This window comes from Erpetoichthys calabaricus, chromosome 12, assembly GCF_900747795.2.
Source record: "Erpetoichthys calabaricus chromosome 12, fErpCal1.3, whole genome shotgun sequence".
In the NCBI taxonomy this organism is placed as follows: Eukaryota; Metazoa; Chordata; class Cladistia; order Polypteriformes; family Polypteridae; genus Erpetoichthys; species Erpetoichthys calabaricus.
In genome coordinates, this window is record NC_041405.2 from 9,641,016 (window position 1) to 9,658,369 (window position 17,354).

At 42.2% G+C, this 17,354-nt stretch overlaps 1 protein-coding gene across 1 annotated transcript in view; it reads right to left on the reverse strand.

Annotated features, from left to right (window-relative positions):
* The window catches only part of hsd3b7 (hydroxy-delta-5-steroid dehydrogenase, 3 beta- and steroid delta-isomerase), a 129,440-nt gene that overhangs the window by 104,299 nt on the left and 7,787 nt on the right, over positions 1-17,354 (reverse strand). The gene's annotated exons all lie outside the window — the stretch shown is intronic.

Below are 17,354 nucleotides of genomic sequence, written 5' to 3' on the forward strand. Positions count from 1 at the left end.
GCCCAACAAAGCTCGCCAGTCCTATCCACTTATTTCTTCCAAAAAAACATCAAGTTGAGTTTTGAAAGTTCCTAACGTCTTAGTGTCTACCGCACTACTTGGTAGCTTATTCCAAGTGTCTATCGCTGTTTGTGTAAAGAAAAACTTCCTAATGTTGGTGCGAAATTTCCCCTTAACAAATTTCCAACTGTGTCCCCGTGTTCTTGACGAACTCATTTTAAAGTCACCGTCTCAATCCACTGTACTGATTCCCTTCATAATTTTAAACACTTCAGTCATGTCACCTCTTAATCTTCTTTTGCTTAAACTGTAAAGACTCAGCTCTTTTAATCTTTCCTCATAACTCATCACCTGTAGCCCCTGAATCAGCCTAGTCGCTCTTCTCTGGACCATTTCTTGTGCTGCTATGTCCTTTTTGTAGCCTGGAGACCAAAACTGCACACAGTACTCAAGATGAGGGCTCACCAGTGTGTTATAAAGGTTGATCAGAACCTCCTGTGACTTGTTTTCCAAGATGTAGATGGCGCTATAATGCGCTAACCCAACATAGACAGACGTTAGAGGCACAAGTGCAAAAAGCACACGTGATTTATTTATTTACAGTGTCCCCAACAGCCCAAACACACACTTTCCTTTATGTTTCCCTTCTCTCTTTTCTCTCCACTCCTCCACAACAAGCTTCATCCTCCTCCTCCCGACTCTGGCTCCCCGAGTGATGCCTGCTGACCCCTTATATAAAAGGCTCCCGATGACGTAATTCTGGCAGCATGTCCCTTTGTGGTGGAAGAGCTGCTCTCCAGGGGTCAGCAGCAGCTGTAGCACCCCCTGGCGGTGCCCACGGATCCCAACAGGACTGCACCAAACGATTGCCATTAATATGGTAAAATAACAGAATGTTATTAATGCCAGGCTATTTTGTGGCAAAGAAAGATGACAGAGAAATGGAAGTGACAAAAGACGCAACAAATACACAGTCTTCATTGAATGGGGCCTCTTTAAATCAGTCGGTTCCTCCTTCTATTTATATTGGGTATGGCAAGACTGAAACAGGAGCCGTGTGCTGGCGAGATTTTCAACGCATACCTTCATTCAGGGTTAAAATCTAAGCCAAGTTATACAGTTTGTGTTTCATTATTATAGTGTTCAGAATATAATAATAATTCTTTACATTTATATAGAAGTTTTCTAACTATTCAAAGTACAGTGAGTGGGGAGCCACTTCAACCACCACTAATATGTAATATCCACCCGAATGGCAGACATTGTTGCGCCAGTCTGCTCACCACACATTAGCTGTTAGGTGGAGAAGCGATGAGAGAGACGGCCAATTACAGAGAGGGAATGATTAGGGGACCCAGAATGACTAGGCCATGGAGGGCACTTGAGCCTGGACATCGGGATACACATTGCTTTTTATGAAGGATGCCCAGGGATCTTTTATGACCACAGAAAGTCCGGTTTTACATCTCATCCAAAGGATGGTGCCATTTTTACAGCACGGTGTCCCCGTCACTGCACTGGGACATTGGGATTCACATTCAGACCACAGGGTAGGTGCCCCCTGCTTGCTTCACCAACACTTCTTATGGCATCAGCCCAAGCTTTTCTAGATGGTCTCCCTTCCATGTACTAGGCAGGCCCAGACTTCTTCTGAGGTGAATGTGTTATGGCTGGTAAATTCAATTATGTAATAACAATAGTACAAATTACAAACAAAATTACATAACTGTTTGGCGCAGATCTCAATCATTTGATAAATCTAAGTAAATAAAATTTCCTGTACTCAGTGCAAACCTTTATAGGAATTGACTACAATGGACGGCATTTCGAAAATGCTTAAAAATGACCTTCCGTTGCTAAAATTGGAATCCACGTAGCCTGGCTGGCGTGTGAGGGAGACCTGCCAAATGTGATAAACTTAAGGAGCTAAGAAGGCATTGCTTCACATTTCTTCTCTCATATAGATAAGGAGCTTGTTTGTCATAAAACAATACACACTCAGTGTGGAGGCCAGGACTGAGATTAGACAGGAGAACATTTCCTGCCTGCCAACCTACACAGTGTGATGCAGACTGCTGTGTGATGCTGCAGCCTTCTTCAGTTTCTTTGCTTTAATGTCAGCTTCACGGCATTCCTTTTTTGTGCATTTGCTCCTTTTTTTTGCCTAAGAATATGAGGTGGTGCTTAATATAATATAATATAATATAATATAATATAATATAATATAATATAATATAATATAATATAATATAATATAATATAATATAATATAATATAATATCCTTTTATTAAGATTGATATATTATAAGTGTCTGTGTGTCCATCTGGTTGCTGTGTCTCTGTCATTCCAAAAGATTTCACATCACTAATGTTTTTAGTAATAAAATGCATTTCACTTGCCATTCCAACAGATGGCACGTCACAAACCTGTTTAGTAATAAAATGCATTTCACTTACCATTCCAACAGATGGCACGTCACAAACCTGTTTAGTAATAAAATGCATTTCACTTGCCATTCCAACAGATGGCACGTCACAAACCTTTTTAGTGCATCACAGACATTAATACTGCTTTTATGAATCCCACACCAAATAACATATAACAGACATATGCATTGTATATGTGATGATTTAAAATTTGGCAAAAATGTGAATAAACATTTAAGAATTAGGTTAAAATCATTAGGCATTAAAAACAATATCTACTATATAATAAAACACTAAGGTCTGGTCCCTTAGAGCAATCACATTGGTCAGTTTGGCTTTGGTGGCAAAATAGAAATTGTGAATTTGAGACACACAAGGAAGAGAAATGGCACAGAAGGCACAATTAAGTAATCGCCTTCAAAGATGGGAGGTATAAACCCAGCCAGGAGGTGAGAAGGGCACCTCGAGAATAATGACAGAGGCATTACCAGGACAGGCTTTACGGCAACGCGTTCGAGAGAAGGAGTGCCGGCGAAGAGAAGTTCAGGCACATGTACAGTAGATACCAAGATAAGGCACTGAAGGTACACACAGGGCAATAGACAATAAAGATTTTTAAATTATTGTATTACCCGTCATTAACAGGATGTGTAGCTAGTAAATGTATAAAACACTTTTGTTTGATCTAAATATATATTTTTATATGTTTGCGCTCACCCCAGGCACTTCTCTAAAGGCTGATCTGCATGCTGACATGCGGTGCCAACTTAAACATTTCACAGACACTGTACCCATTTCATACACCTTAACAGCATTCTAGAAATTAGCTAAATTTTAGACAATGTCAATAGATGTATACTCAACATGATAAGTGAAAAATCAGGGAAATGAACAGCAATTCCAGGTAGTGAGATGTAGCTTCGAAATGCGCATGCACTCGATGTTATGGATGCTTGCAATGCACTGCAGCAGCGTGAATTGTCACTCAGATATTAATGGAAAAGTTCCTCACAGTTTTTATAGGCAGTAGAGAAATTAGGCACTGTTTGCATGTACTGCTTAAGGTTTATACTTACTGTAACTCTCATTGTTTTAGTAATATATATCTATTATAAAAAAAAATCTTGGGCTGGAGACGAGGGAGACGAGACATAATCTTCTCGGAAGACACTTTGATGTCCCGCAAGACAAGGCAGTGAGACAAAAGGACAGCAGTTGTACAGGCTTTTAAATGATCAACGCGCAGCGCGACAGGCAGAACGTGCAGCTCGGCAGCAGCACAAAGCCAGTAGCTGATCCGTCCGCATCTCCTTAGCATGCTTCACAACACGGGGTGAATGGGTCGAGCGAACCAAACAAGACGTGATCTTACAGAGACACTTTGACGTCATGCGAGACTAGACATTAGAACCTTAGGAAGCAAGAACCGTGAGACGGTGACTTTCACGCCCTACTTACAAACAATTTAAAACAAGTTCACGGACTCCTAACCTAGCAGTTGCTGGAAAGCTTTTGGCAGACACACTTTATGTACTCCCAGATATTAAAACAATGACAAGCGACAAGCAGAACACGCAGCTCGCCAGCAGATGATCCGACCGTATCTACTTAGTTTGCGTTCAGCCAGCCCCCCCCCCCCCCCTTTACAACACGAGCAGCAGAGACGCAAAGTGGCAAATGGACAGTTGCTGTACAGGCTTTTAAATGATCGACGCGCAGCAAGACAGCAGCTGATCCGACTTTATCTCCTTAGCGTGCGTTCAGCACCCCCTTCACAACGTGAGCAGCGTTGATCGTCCCGCGACAGAGAGATTTAACCACGCCCGGGGCCGGAAGTAAAGGACAAATACGGTTTTTACAAAGGTTTTAAAGTAAAAGTGAAAATAAGGCATATGTAACAATTTCCATGAAAATAACAATCTCTTTAAATTGTACATCCGGTAAAACAAACCCGGGGGTGGGCGAGCAAAGCGAGCAGGGGATAAGAGTCCCCTAGTTCTTTCATAATGTTAAAAACAAATCGCTATTATATGAAAATGCTGCCCTGACCAAAGTGCCACCTGAGGCTATCACCTGCTCACTTCACCCCTCGTGCCAGCTCTAATGCACGTATACTGCCAGTCTGTAAAAGATGACCTGATTGACAATAAACTTGAATAACTCAAAAACTTTTCCATGATAAGCATCACCACAAAACATTTGCAATACCAAACACTGATAGAATTGGTTTGTCAGTTTTGAGGGTATTTTTTGGAAAATAGCAAGGGTTGGGGCACCAGAGGTGAATCCCGCTCAATTTGGAAGATCCTGAAACAAAACAAAATTGTGCGTTTCAACACAGCCACAATGTGCTGCGTCTTATGCAGATGTTGAGTCTTAAACTGAGGGGCTACTACTGGTGATGATGATTGTGTGTGTCTCTGGTGTTATGATCAGGAGCCCCAAAGCACGTTAAGTGCCAAAAACATCCAAAAATCCCCACCAGAGGGGGAACTCCCATCAAAAACCCTGGCTAGTATGAACACAAAGGGGTACCACTGAGCCCAAACCACAAACACAATATTACTCAAAACAACTCCGGGTTCAAATTAAAGATTTTTATTTTTCTCCATCACTTTTCCACGCAGCACCAGCCAAAATACTTCACAATGAACAAGTTCTCTCCCCTTCTGCCTGCTGCTGAGTGTCGCCCGCCGCCTACTGACTCTGACTCCCCAAGGTGAGCTTGCACGGTTCTTTTTTTTTTTACTTGACTTCCCGTGTCCTGTAATTGGTCACCCAGAGCACTTCTGGGTCAAACTTAAACCGGGGTATAGTCCTCCTCCACCAGCGCCCCCCAAAGACCCAAACAGAGTTGTACTTTTGGACTCCCAAGTCCCGTGCCAGTTTGTGTTTAGCCTGGAGGAACACTGTCATCTGCCGTGTGGGCGAATGAACTGCTCCCTTCACTCACGTTCACCCAGTTCTCCTAAGGCTTTTCGGCTGAGTCAAGTATCAGCTCCCCACATCCTCCCAATATGGCCACCTTCCCAGGCAAGAACTGATTCTTCATTCTGTCTGGGCCTGTCCTTCTTCTCAGGCAATTTCACTAGTCACAGAGGGTCACACAGAATCTTTATAAATAAATGATGAATTAAAAAAAGTGGAGCACAAAAAGGCAAAGAGGAGTTGCCTGAAACACAAACTCAAGCAAATAAATTCCAATACAGAAGTCAAAAAATCCAACAGTCACAAAGCACAAGTAAATTGAAAGGCCCAAGAAACTCGCCAATCCCTAGTGTATTCAGATGAACCACCAGGAACTGTAGGAGACCCCCACTCCTGGTTTATAGGGCGGAGGGCAAGAGAAGGTCCTGTCTGTTGGAGGACCACCCACAAAACACATGGAACATAACACAAAGAAAATACAAAAGAAAATAACATTATCTTAATACATAATTCGCCCGCCTCCTCAGTCACTCACTCACTCACTCACATCCGTCTGAAGCCGAATGCGCAGTTGCCTTCTGCGCAGCTGGCCGAAAAACCTTACTAGACCGACATTGTGGCAGGCGGCGGATTTACGCCCGCGAAAATTCAAAGAGAAAGACGACTTCGACCGACATCCAACCCCAACATCGCGGCAGGAGGTGGATTTACGGCCGCAAAAATTTAAAGAGAAAGGCGTTTTCGACTACAGCTCGAGGCCTAATTATGCATTTATTCAATACACCTATATCAGGTTTGTGATGCTTATACTTATTACTATTCCATATTGTACTGGAACATTCATCATTCAATATTACTGTATACTATAGAACTGGAAAATTCATCAACTAACAGTACAAGCCTGTACAGTAATGAGTAAAGCGGACTACAATCATTACAAAACAACTTCATTTGTTCTTCATACACTGCTGACACAAACTCGTGCCCGTTCCACCTTACGTTGTCGAAACGGGTTCTTTGTCTAGTCATAAATAAATGGAGGGCGGCACGGTGGCGCAGTGGTAGAGTGGTAGACTGGGTTCGCTTTCCGGGTCCTCCCTGTGTGGAGTTTGCATGTTCTCCCCGTGTCTGCGTGGGTTTCCTCCCACAGTCCAAAGACATGCAGGTTAGGTGTATTGGTGATCCTGAATTGTCCCTGGTGTGTGCTTAGTGTGTGTGTTCGCCCTGTGGTGGGCTGGCGCACTGCCCGGGGTTTGTTTCCTGCCTTGCGCCCTGTATTGGCTGGGATTGACTCCAGCAGACCCTCGTGACCCTGTAGTTAGGATATAGCGGGTTGGACAATGACTGACTGACTAAATAAATGGTGCAGCAAAGAACAAAAAGGACATAAAATATGGATTTGAACTCCAGCCAGGAGAGGAACCCTGGTAAAAATATAACACCAGGGGAAAAGAGAAGAAAGAGAAGAAGTGGAAATGTCAGAGCTCATGTGGTTGATCTGACGGTAAAAGAGGAAAAGGAGTAAGCGACAGGTGGAATTACAGGTAGTACGAAAAGCCCTGATGATGTCACACGTGTCTGACACTACCCAACGAAAAATCACAAGCAATGAAATCTTAGCTGATTAAGTTGCCCTCGGGTCATGTCTGCATGCCCACCCCAGGATGACATCCTAAGTAGCACGCTTGACATGGAGCATAGCAACCTTTCAGTTTAAAGCCCCACCTTACATTTTCTTAGAAATGGCTCACAGCATTTTCACATTAGCTACGAGTTCCAAGAAAATGACTTCACGTATAATTAAAAACCAAATTAAAAACAAAAACACACAAACATTTGGCATCATTTGTTTTCTTCTGAATTCCTTTTCTATATTAGGCACGCATCCAGATTCACTCTGAATAATATCTAATATAGCAGAGAGCACTGTACCTGCATGAAGGTATATGTGGATTTGTGTGTTTCCACTCATACACACACACACGGGATCTGTAATAGTCTTGGTCCTCCATCCCAATGATGTACAGGATGTATGTGTATGTGTGTTATTCTGATCAGCTAAAGAGTAAATAAGCATTGGTGTGTGTGGGCTGGTGTCCTAAGACGAACTGCTGCCTCTACCAGGGTTGTTTTCTTTCTTATACCAATCCTGCTAAAACAGGCCTCCAAACCCACAATTTTGGAACAGAACTGGATTCTTCTGTTAAAGTGCACACACACACACACACACACACACAATACATTTCTTGTTCCACTTCTTGTTTGAACTCTGGCTTTATAAGAGGAAGTCCATTTCCTTAGCATGAACTGAATTTTATTAAATTAGTAGGTGCGATGATGGATGGATGGGTGGATTCATTGCTTAGAGCTCTGATCTTGAGTGTGTATTTATGTAATGACATTGCGTGTCAAATGTTGTGTCTTTGTTTGTCTCTTAGATTTCTTTGTAACAATGCCTTCTGTTTTTGTATTTTACAGCTACAAACAAAATTTCCCTCTGGGATAATAAAGTCTGCCTGACAGTTAGTAGACCCGGGTTCGATTCCTGGGTCCTCCCTGCGTGGAGTCTGCATGTTCTCCCCGTGTCTGCATGGTTTTCCTCTGGGTATTCCAGTGCCCTCCCACAGTCCAAAGACATGCAGGTTAGGTGCATTGGCGATCCTAAATTGTCCCTAGTGTGTGTGCACTGCGGTGGGCTGGCACCCTGCCCGGGGTCAGTTTCCTGCCTTGCACCCTGTGTTGGCTGGGATTGGCTCCAGCAGACCCCCGTGACCCTGTAGTTAGGATATAGTGGGTTGGATAATGGATGGATGGATAATAAAATCATGCTAACTCTAAACCTAACGTGTGCACGTCCTACGCATGATTTGAATCGACTTTTACTTAATCAGAGAGTTAGATGATCAACGGGAGGACAGGTGGATGAATGGAATACTTTGTTATGGTGCACAGACAATAAACTTGAGCTTGAAATGAAACTCTGGGTTTGTAATTCGAAGTGTACTTCTTAAAGGGACACACCACTCAGAAATTCAATTTTTTTTATCTTACCTAATGTAGTTTGTTGCAATGACGGAAAAGAATTTCGTGTTCGTGTAGAACAGAGATAAGAAAGTTTCAGATGTAGGCAGGGGTCTATGGTGACCAAGGCTAGAGGACAGTGAACAGCAACAAAAAGTCGGCGAAACACGTTGTCACAGAATCCACACGTCAAGTCATACAGAGTATACTCACACTGTCTCAAACACGTGTGTTTTTGCTAAAATGTTGTAAAATAAACCACTTCTGGAGAACACCATTACAAACAATATTGAACGATGATGTGGGCGAGTATTTGAACTGAAGACCCTCCTCTCGTCACTACATACACATTCATACCCACAACTTGGGTTATTTATTGACAGTCGATGAAACTGCCCGGGTGAATCGACATTCTGCTTGCTGAAGATATGCACAAGTCTGACACGATTCTCTTGTTGATAAAGTTTTCACTCGTTGTTTTTCTTTAATCATAAGTTGTATACATCTCACAGTGTGTGCTTTTTATTGATATCACGTGAAGAACGATGTTAGCCAACGAATGACGTGAGGCTTTGGGACGATGGGTCTTCAGTTTAGATACTCAGCGTGTAGTCCTCGTTCGTTCACAAGAGTGTTTTCCAGAAGCAGTTTATTTACGTTATTTTCGTAAAAGTACATACAACTGGATGACTTGAACAACGTGAAGTTTTTTCATGGACTTTTTTTGAAAATATTTGCTGTTGTTGAGCATTGATCACCATAGGTGATCACACCTGTTCTATCACAAACTTTCTCCATTCTGCAAGAAAACACAAAATTAAAACGTTTACTCGGCAGTCAGCACAAACTATATGGGGTAAGTAACATATAAAAAGTTGAACTGAATCAATGGGTTAATAAAAGCTCGGAATCACTTTGCATCAACCCTTGTCGACTATGCGTGTTCTCATTTGCCCGGGATCATCCTCAGGTGTGTTATTGGTGGTTTCGGGTTCAAGAGGCTCCTGGAAGCAACCAGGGACCTTGAAGCCGAACTGGACCGTCACATAGATAAATAGTTAAAAAGATAAAATGTTCAGTTCCTAAGTAAAAAAAAAATGGATTAAATTTTGTTACGTTGTCAGGTTAAAATCACAGATGTTTGGATTCTTTTGCGATGGCCTTTAGAGCTCTGAGCTTACAGAAGGAAGTTCTCTTCCGAAGCATAAAAAGGAATTTGATTAAATTAGCTGGCCAGATGATAAATGGATTCTTTTGTCTCAATGCATAAAACCCTGGGCTTAAAAATAGCAGTTCTCTTCCTATGAATAAACTGAATTAAAAGGTTATTAAAATAGCATGTTAACAATAGAAGGGATGGATTCTTTTTGTGTATAGAGGTCTGAGCATATAATTAGAAAGTCACTCCACAAGCTTAGAATGAATTGAATTTTATTAGCTTGATAGGTGAGATCAGGGGTCCTCAATCACAGTCCTGGAGGGCCGCAGTGGCTGCAGGTTTTTGTTCCAAAACCGGTGGCTTAATTAGAAAGCAATTCTTGCCAATAATTTAATTTCATGGCTTGTTGGTACTTTAACTCTGCCATGTCAGGCCATTCTCATTTCCTCGACTTTCTTCCCCTTTTTAAGGATATCATCCAAATGATTTGAAGGCTAAAATGGAGGAGTAATTCACAGTCCTTCACTTATTTCTCTTCACTTTCCGTCCAAGTATTTAATTAAACCCAATAGTGCGTGATAAATACACACAGGTGGAAATGGTGAAATGCTGGTTTCTTGTCATTTGCATGTTATTGCTAACTAGACAAAAAGCCCGTTTCGACAACGTAAGATGAAACGGGCACGAGTTTGAGTCAGCAGTGTATGAAGAACAAATGATAAGTAAGAAATAAATAAGAAAGTGATGTAAGTAATGATAATTAACTAAGAGGTTTGGGATATGTACAGTGGGTACGGAAAGTACTCAGACCTCCTTCAAATTTTCACTCTGTCTTATTTCAGCCATTTGCTAAAATCATTTAAATTAATTTTTTTCCCTCATTAATGTACACACAGCACCCCATATTGACAGACAAAAAAAAGAATTTTTGAAATTGTTGCAGATTTATTAAAAAAGAAAAATTGAAATATCACATGGTCCTAAGTATTCAGACCCTTTGCTCAGTATTTAGTAGAAGCACCCTTTTGAGCTAATACAGCCATGAGTCTTCTTGGGAAAGATGCAACAAGTTTTTCACACCTGGATTTGGGGATCCTCTGCCATTCCTCCTTGCAGATCCTCTCCAGTTCTGTCAGGTTGGATGGTAAACGTTGGTGGACAGCCATTTTTAGGTCTCTCCAGAGATGCTCAATTGGGTTTAAGTCAGGGCTCTGGCTGGGCCATTCAAGAACAGTCACAGAGTTGTTGTGAAGCCACTCCTTCGTTATTTTAGCTGTGTGCTTAGGGTCATTGTCTTGTTGGAAGGTAAACCTTTGGCCCAGTCTGAGGTCCTTAGCACTCTGGAGAAGGTTTTTGTCCAGGATATCCCCGTACTTGGCTGCATTCATCTTTCCCTCGATTGCAACCAGTCGTCCTGTCCCTGCAGCTGAAAAACACCCCCACAGCATGATGCTGCCACCGCCATGCTTCACTGTGGGGACTGTATTGGACAAGTGATGAGCAGTGCCTGGTTGTCTCCACACATACCGCTTAGAATTAAGGCCAAAAAGTTCTATCTTGGTCTCATCAGACCACAGAATCTTATTTCTCACCATCTCAGAGTCCTTCAGGTGTCTTTTAGCAAATCCATGTGGGCTGTCATGTGTCCTGCACTGAGGAGATGTGCGGTATGTGTGGAGACAACCAAGCACTGCTCATCACTTGTCCAATACAGTCCCCACAGTGAAGCATGGCGGTGGCAGCATCATGCTGTGGGGGTGTTTTTCAGCTGCAGGGACAGGACGACTGGTTGCAATCGAGGGAAAGATGAATGCAGCCAAGTACGGGGATATCCTGGACAAAAACCTTCTCCAGAGTGCTAAGGACCTCAGACTGGGCCAAAGGTTTACCTTCCAACAAGACAATGACCCTAAGCACACAGCTAAAATAACGGAGTGGCTTCACAACAACTCTGTGACTGTTCTTGAATGGCCCAGCCAGAGCCCTGACTTAAACCCAATTGAGCATCTCTGGAGAGACCTAAAAATGGCTGTCCACCAACGTTTACCATCCAACCTGACAGAACTGGAGAGGATCTGCAAGGAGGAATGGCAGAGGATCCCCAAATCCAGGTGTGAAAAACTTGTTGCATCTTTCCCAAGATGACTCATGGCTGTATTAGCTCAAAAGGGTGCTTCTACTAAATACTGAGCAAAGGGTCTGAATACTTAGGACCATGTGATATTTCAGTTTTTCTTTTTTAATAAATCTGCAACAATTTCAAAAAATCTTTTTTTTTGTCTGTCAATATGGGGTGCTGTGTGTACATTAATGAGGGAAAAAATTAATTTAAATGATTTTAGCAAATGGCTGAAATATGACAAAGAGTGAAAAATTGAAGGGGGTCTGAATACTTTCCATACCCAGTGTATGACTTTATCACAGTGAAAAATACTGTACACTTAAAAAATACATGCTATCTATGACAACGTTTTTTGTTTGTATACTGGAGGCCTGTCAGTATGCAACTAAAGTTGTAAAATCTCTCTGTAGACTACATTTGTTGTGAAGATACTCTCACTGTTTGGTAGTAATGTCCCTTGATGTGGCCCATCTTTAACTTGCACCTTCACATCACTCGCCCCTCTGACTCTTGAAAAAGCCACATTTAATTGACCATGGCTGAAAACGGGTTTGGCAAGGAATATTCCTACCATGTCAAATATTTGTCCATGTGACTTGTTTATAGTCATGGCGAATGCTAGTTTGACAGGGAATGCCTTTTGAATTTGGAAACACATGTAGTCTTTAAGCTTAATTTATTTTGTGTCATGTGCATAAAAATTGTCATATTTTATAACTATGTAGGCCTATGGCAGTAAAAGGGAAAAAATGAGAAATATAAATCAACAAAAAGTAGAAGAAGAAACGAAGAAGTTTTTTTTTTAATGATTTTAGTCCGCTTCACTCATTACGTTACAGGCTTGTACTGTTAGTTGATGAATTTTCCAGGCCTATAGTATAATATTGAATGATGAATGTTCTAGTAAAATATGGAATAGTAAAAAGTATAAGAACCACAAACCTGATATAGGTGTACTGAATGAATGCGTAATTGAATCAGAATGCGTAATTAGGCCTCGAGCTGTAGTCAAAATCGCCTTTCAGGCCTCTAGAGCTTTAATCCAAGTCACCTTTCTCTTTGAATTTTTGCGGCCATTGGCACCAAGTTGCGAGAATAAGCAGTTTTGAAAGGGTGAGGATGCAAGGGGCATTAAAATCACTCCAGATGGTGTGGTGAACATTCAGTGTTTGGTGCGATTAGGCCAGCAGCGTTTTATTTTACTCAGGTCTCAGCAGCAGCGCACGACAATGCGTACCGCGCCACCTGTGGAGATTTGTATGCGGCTTAGAATGTGTACCTCGCTTCGCACACATCAACATCTGCGGACGACGGTAGTGTAATGATCATGATGGCTGTGGAGTCGTTCCTGCCACTGAAAGTACTTAATAATAATATGTTCTTACGTATTATTTTGAGTGTGAGGGTTGGCTGTGATCGAGGCTAATATCCTACGCCTGGGCGGAAGGATTTGGGATTTCAGAATAATAATCCCGAAATGCGTAGGCTAAATCCGCTGCCTGCCGCGATGTTGGGGTTGGATTTCAGTCTCGTAAGGTTTTTCAGGCAGCTGCGCAGAAGGTGACTGCGCATTCGGCTTCGGACGGACATGAGTGAGTGAGTGAGTGAGGAGGCAGGCGAATTACATATTAAGATTAGCAGAAATTAAAAACCAAGAATACAGTTGTTTAAAACTAAAATAAGCAATAAGGGTTCAAAATCTTAAAACAGCAAGACAACTAAAGTGAAGCAGAAGTGCCACTTGAGCAATAAGGGCTTCTTATTAAGCAACTGGGTTGGAGCAAAAACCTGCAGCCACTGCGGCCCTCCAGAACCGTGATTGAGGACCCCTAGGTTAGATGATGAACATGGATGGATTGCTAGGCTCTTTGGTTAGAGTACATAGAGCTCCACACTTATTTGTGGAAGTCCACCAAAACTGCACAAACTGAATTAACAGGTTAGACGATGGATTGATGGATGTATGTGAATGAATGTAAGGAGTACAAGGATGCGTGTCACAGTCTAATTGCTTGTGTCGTCTCAGTTATAAAAAGCCAAGCTGCCAGGAAGGCACCAGCTTGTAACACTTTGAATTGGTCACAGATGCAAAAACAAAAACAGAAAGCCACAATTTTTGAAGAAGGAAGCCATGAAGAAACAACTGGATTGAGAAGTGGTAATGGACTATTGCGGGCACAAGCTAATTATCATCAGGGCTGCTTCTTTACAAGAAGGGTTGTGCTTTGACTCAGCCACTTCTCCCTTGCAGTGTGCGTTTCTCACCCCAGCTGATAAGCTTTTACCCAGCAGGCCCTGTTATCATATGCTGCTTTGTACTGTAGCCTTTGTCTCTTTGACACGTCTACTCTGAAACCATGTATAAAAAAAAAAGATTAGAATTGATTGAACATTTGATATTGACATTATTACGCAAAATGTCGTGATAGACACATCTGAAAAGTCAGTGAGGGCTCACTTATCTGACATGCTTTAAAAATCTGGGCACATACACATATAAAAAAGCATGATATTTATTTTAACTTGTTTCTATAATGAATATCATGATCTTGCAGATGAAAAATTGTTGTTCCCAAAGTCTCCCAATTGTTTTTAGTAACATTATGAGATGTAGCCTAGCAGCTTGGCCACTAGAGGGTGACATTGCATCCTCATATTATTCAAGGTGATGGATTGATGTTTGTAATGCTTTTGTCATTACTTTATTTATTTATTTTTCTGTTCTTTCATCTAGTATAATTGATGTTACACCATCGTGCATTACAGTACAAAAGGATGAGTGAGTATCCAGTCTGAACGATTTTGTTTATCAAGTAGAAAACAAAAAGGTCTTTCTTTTGGAACAAAACTACATTGTAGCTTTCGTCATCAGCGATGATCATTACACAAATATTGCTACATCTTTCAAAGTCAAACAAAACAAAAGACAAAATAGAAACTTTTGTAAATAAAGTTTTTGTGGTTTGTTGGAGCTGCAGTCACCCACAAGACTTTACTTTTAACAATTTAATCTTCAGACAGCACAGTGTGGCAGTGGTTTAATAATAATCTATATATATAATTCACTAAGCCGACAGGGCAAGCAAGACAACCATGGGATACACATGACATAGCCACGCCCGGAAAAATCACAGAGACCCGCCCACCAACTCTAAGACCATGGGATTTGACGACAACTCACAGAGCCACGCCCGCCAACTCTAAGAGCATGGGACGAGAACGCCTGCCCGCCTGACTGTTACCAGCATTCACCGCAATGTACTGGAGTGTAAAACCATCGCAGCTTTTAACTCATAAACTGCAATAACTCACCAAACACCGCCACCCGGTCTCTCAAGGCATTCTGACTGCCGGAAGACAACCATGGGATACGCAAGAAATAGCCACGTCCGTCAACTCACAAAGCCCAGCCCACCAACTCTAACACCGCATCAGATGCTTTCTATATCTAAGAAGATATATAGATACTCATTATTTCCCGGCACGCGTCCACCCACGCTCTCAAGGCAGTCACAGTGCCTGCTCATGTGCCCGGACGCAACAACTCACCAACTCACTTTCGTCTCTGCTACAGTACACATGCACCACTGAGCCACATTGACTTTTCATTATTCTTTTCGGTTTCGGCTGCATTTCTATATATAATCCACCAAGTCATCTGACCATGGGATACGAACGACAGAGCACCGCCCAACAACTCGAACCGATAGAGAGACACCAACTCTAAGAGCATGGGACGAGAACGCCTGCATTCCCGCCTGACTGTTACCAGCGTTCACCGCAATGTACTGGAGTGTAAAACCATCACAACTGCTAACTCACAAACTGCAACAATTCACCAAACACCACATCAGACGCTGTCTATATCTAAGAAGATATATAGATACTCCTTATTCCCCGGCACGCGTCCACCCACGCTCTCAAGGCATTCACAGTGCCTGCTCATGTGCCCGGACGCAACAACTCACCACACACAAATTTCACTTAATTTGACTCAACACGGGAAACCTCACCTGGCCCGGACACGGAGAGGATTGACAGATTGATAGCTCTTTCTCAATTCTGTGGGTGGTGGTGCATGGCCGTTCTTAGTTGGTGGAGCGATTTGTCTGGTTAATTCTGAAAACGAACGAGACTCCCTACTGCTAAATAGTTACGCAACCCCCGAGCGGTCGGCGTCCAACTTCTTAGAGGGACAAGAGGCTTTCAGCCACGTGAGATTGAGCATTCACAGGTCTGTGATGCCCTTAGATGTCCGGTACTGCACACGCGTAATAATAATCCATTTTTTTTATAATAATTCTTTGCATTTATATAGCGCTTTTCTCACTACTCAAAGTTCTTAGCAATTGCAGGTTCAAGGTCCCAACAGAGCAGAGTCCCTTTTGGCATTTTACGGGATTCGAACTGGCAACCTTCCGATTGCCAGTGCAGATCCCTAGCCTCAGAGCCACCACTGAAATTAGAAGATGGATTGTGATGGTAGTGAGAAGCCAAGGTTGTAGGAATTGAATAATTCATTCCACGGTGTGTGAGACAAAAATGGTAGAACAAGAGACACTGGAATTTAAATTTATCCACACACTTGGCCGTGTACAACGCTGACCATTATACAGTAAAGCTGTAACGCGTCACACTCTACAGATCATACTACCCAGCAACCGGGTGGCTACCCTGCTTTACAACGAGCAAACAATAGTGGTGACCATAATAAAGATAAAATGGCACCGCAGAGAAGATGTATAAAATAATATCCCAGCAATGTTTCATAGTCATAGTTCCAAAATGGTGGAACTTACCAGAAAAAAAAGCACAACACGGCAATTCATTAACGACAATGTTGTAAAACTGCATATCGTATTCTTGTTGAGTAGCGTGATGTGGACTAATAGAACTTTAAATACAAAACACCTCCCTTCCTCTCCTGTCTCCTTTCTTTTCTCTCTTCCCCCTTTTCCATTTCTCACTCAGAACCACTTAAAAGAACAACGATCAGAACAGAGGAAGAACACAAGCTTTCTGTCACATGTCGATAGTAAACAGAGACTCTGACGTCACATTCCAACTTTTATCTTACTGTGCGTGACTTTTTGCCTTTACTGCACCTCGCGCACACATCACCTTAATTTCTGAGGACCTGCTCAGATGATGCGTCAAATGAACGCTGGGAACGCGTGGCAGCCATGATGCGTGAAGTATAAACGAGCCCTAAGAGTCGTCATGTGACTACAATTGTTGTGCCGGTTACATCACAGGATGTTAAAGGATGTGTAGGAATTAAGTATGACGGTGGTTTCAACATGTCTCTTCCCTCACCTTGGTAAAACCCAATAAAAACAATTCGAGTGTTAGTTAGCCTGCAAATAAGTATTTTCATTTCTTGCCCTCGACTTTTCTTCTTCTTGTTTTTCTCTGATCATTTTTCCTCTTTTAAGACTGATCTGGTTACTCTCTATAAACGTTTCTAAGCTGTTGTAATCATCTCCTGGCTATTTTCCCCTTCTTTACAATAATCGATGAACAGGGAGTCTCATCACTGAAGCCTGCTGTTTGAGTTTGGGGTCAGGCTGCCTGGAGTGAAGCCTGTTTTTGAGTTCCAGTGTCATGATTCGGTACGATTTTGGGTCCTCAAATTATTATTTGTTTATTTATTTCCGCCATTAGGCCCGCTTCCAACATTGCTAGAGATGTGGCCTG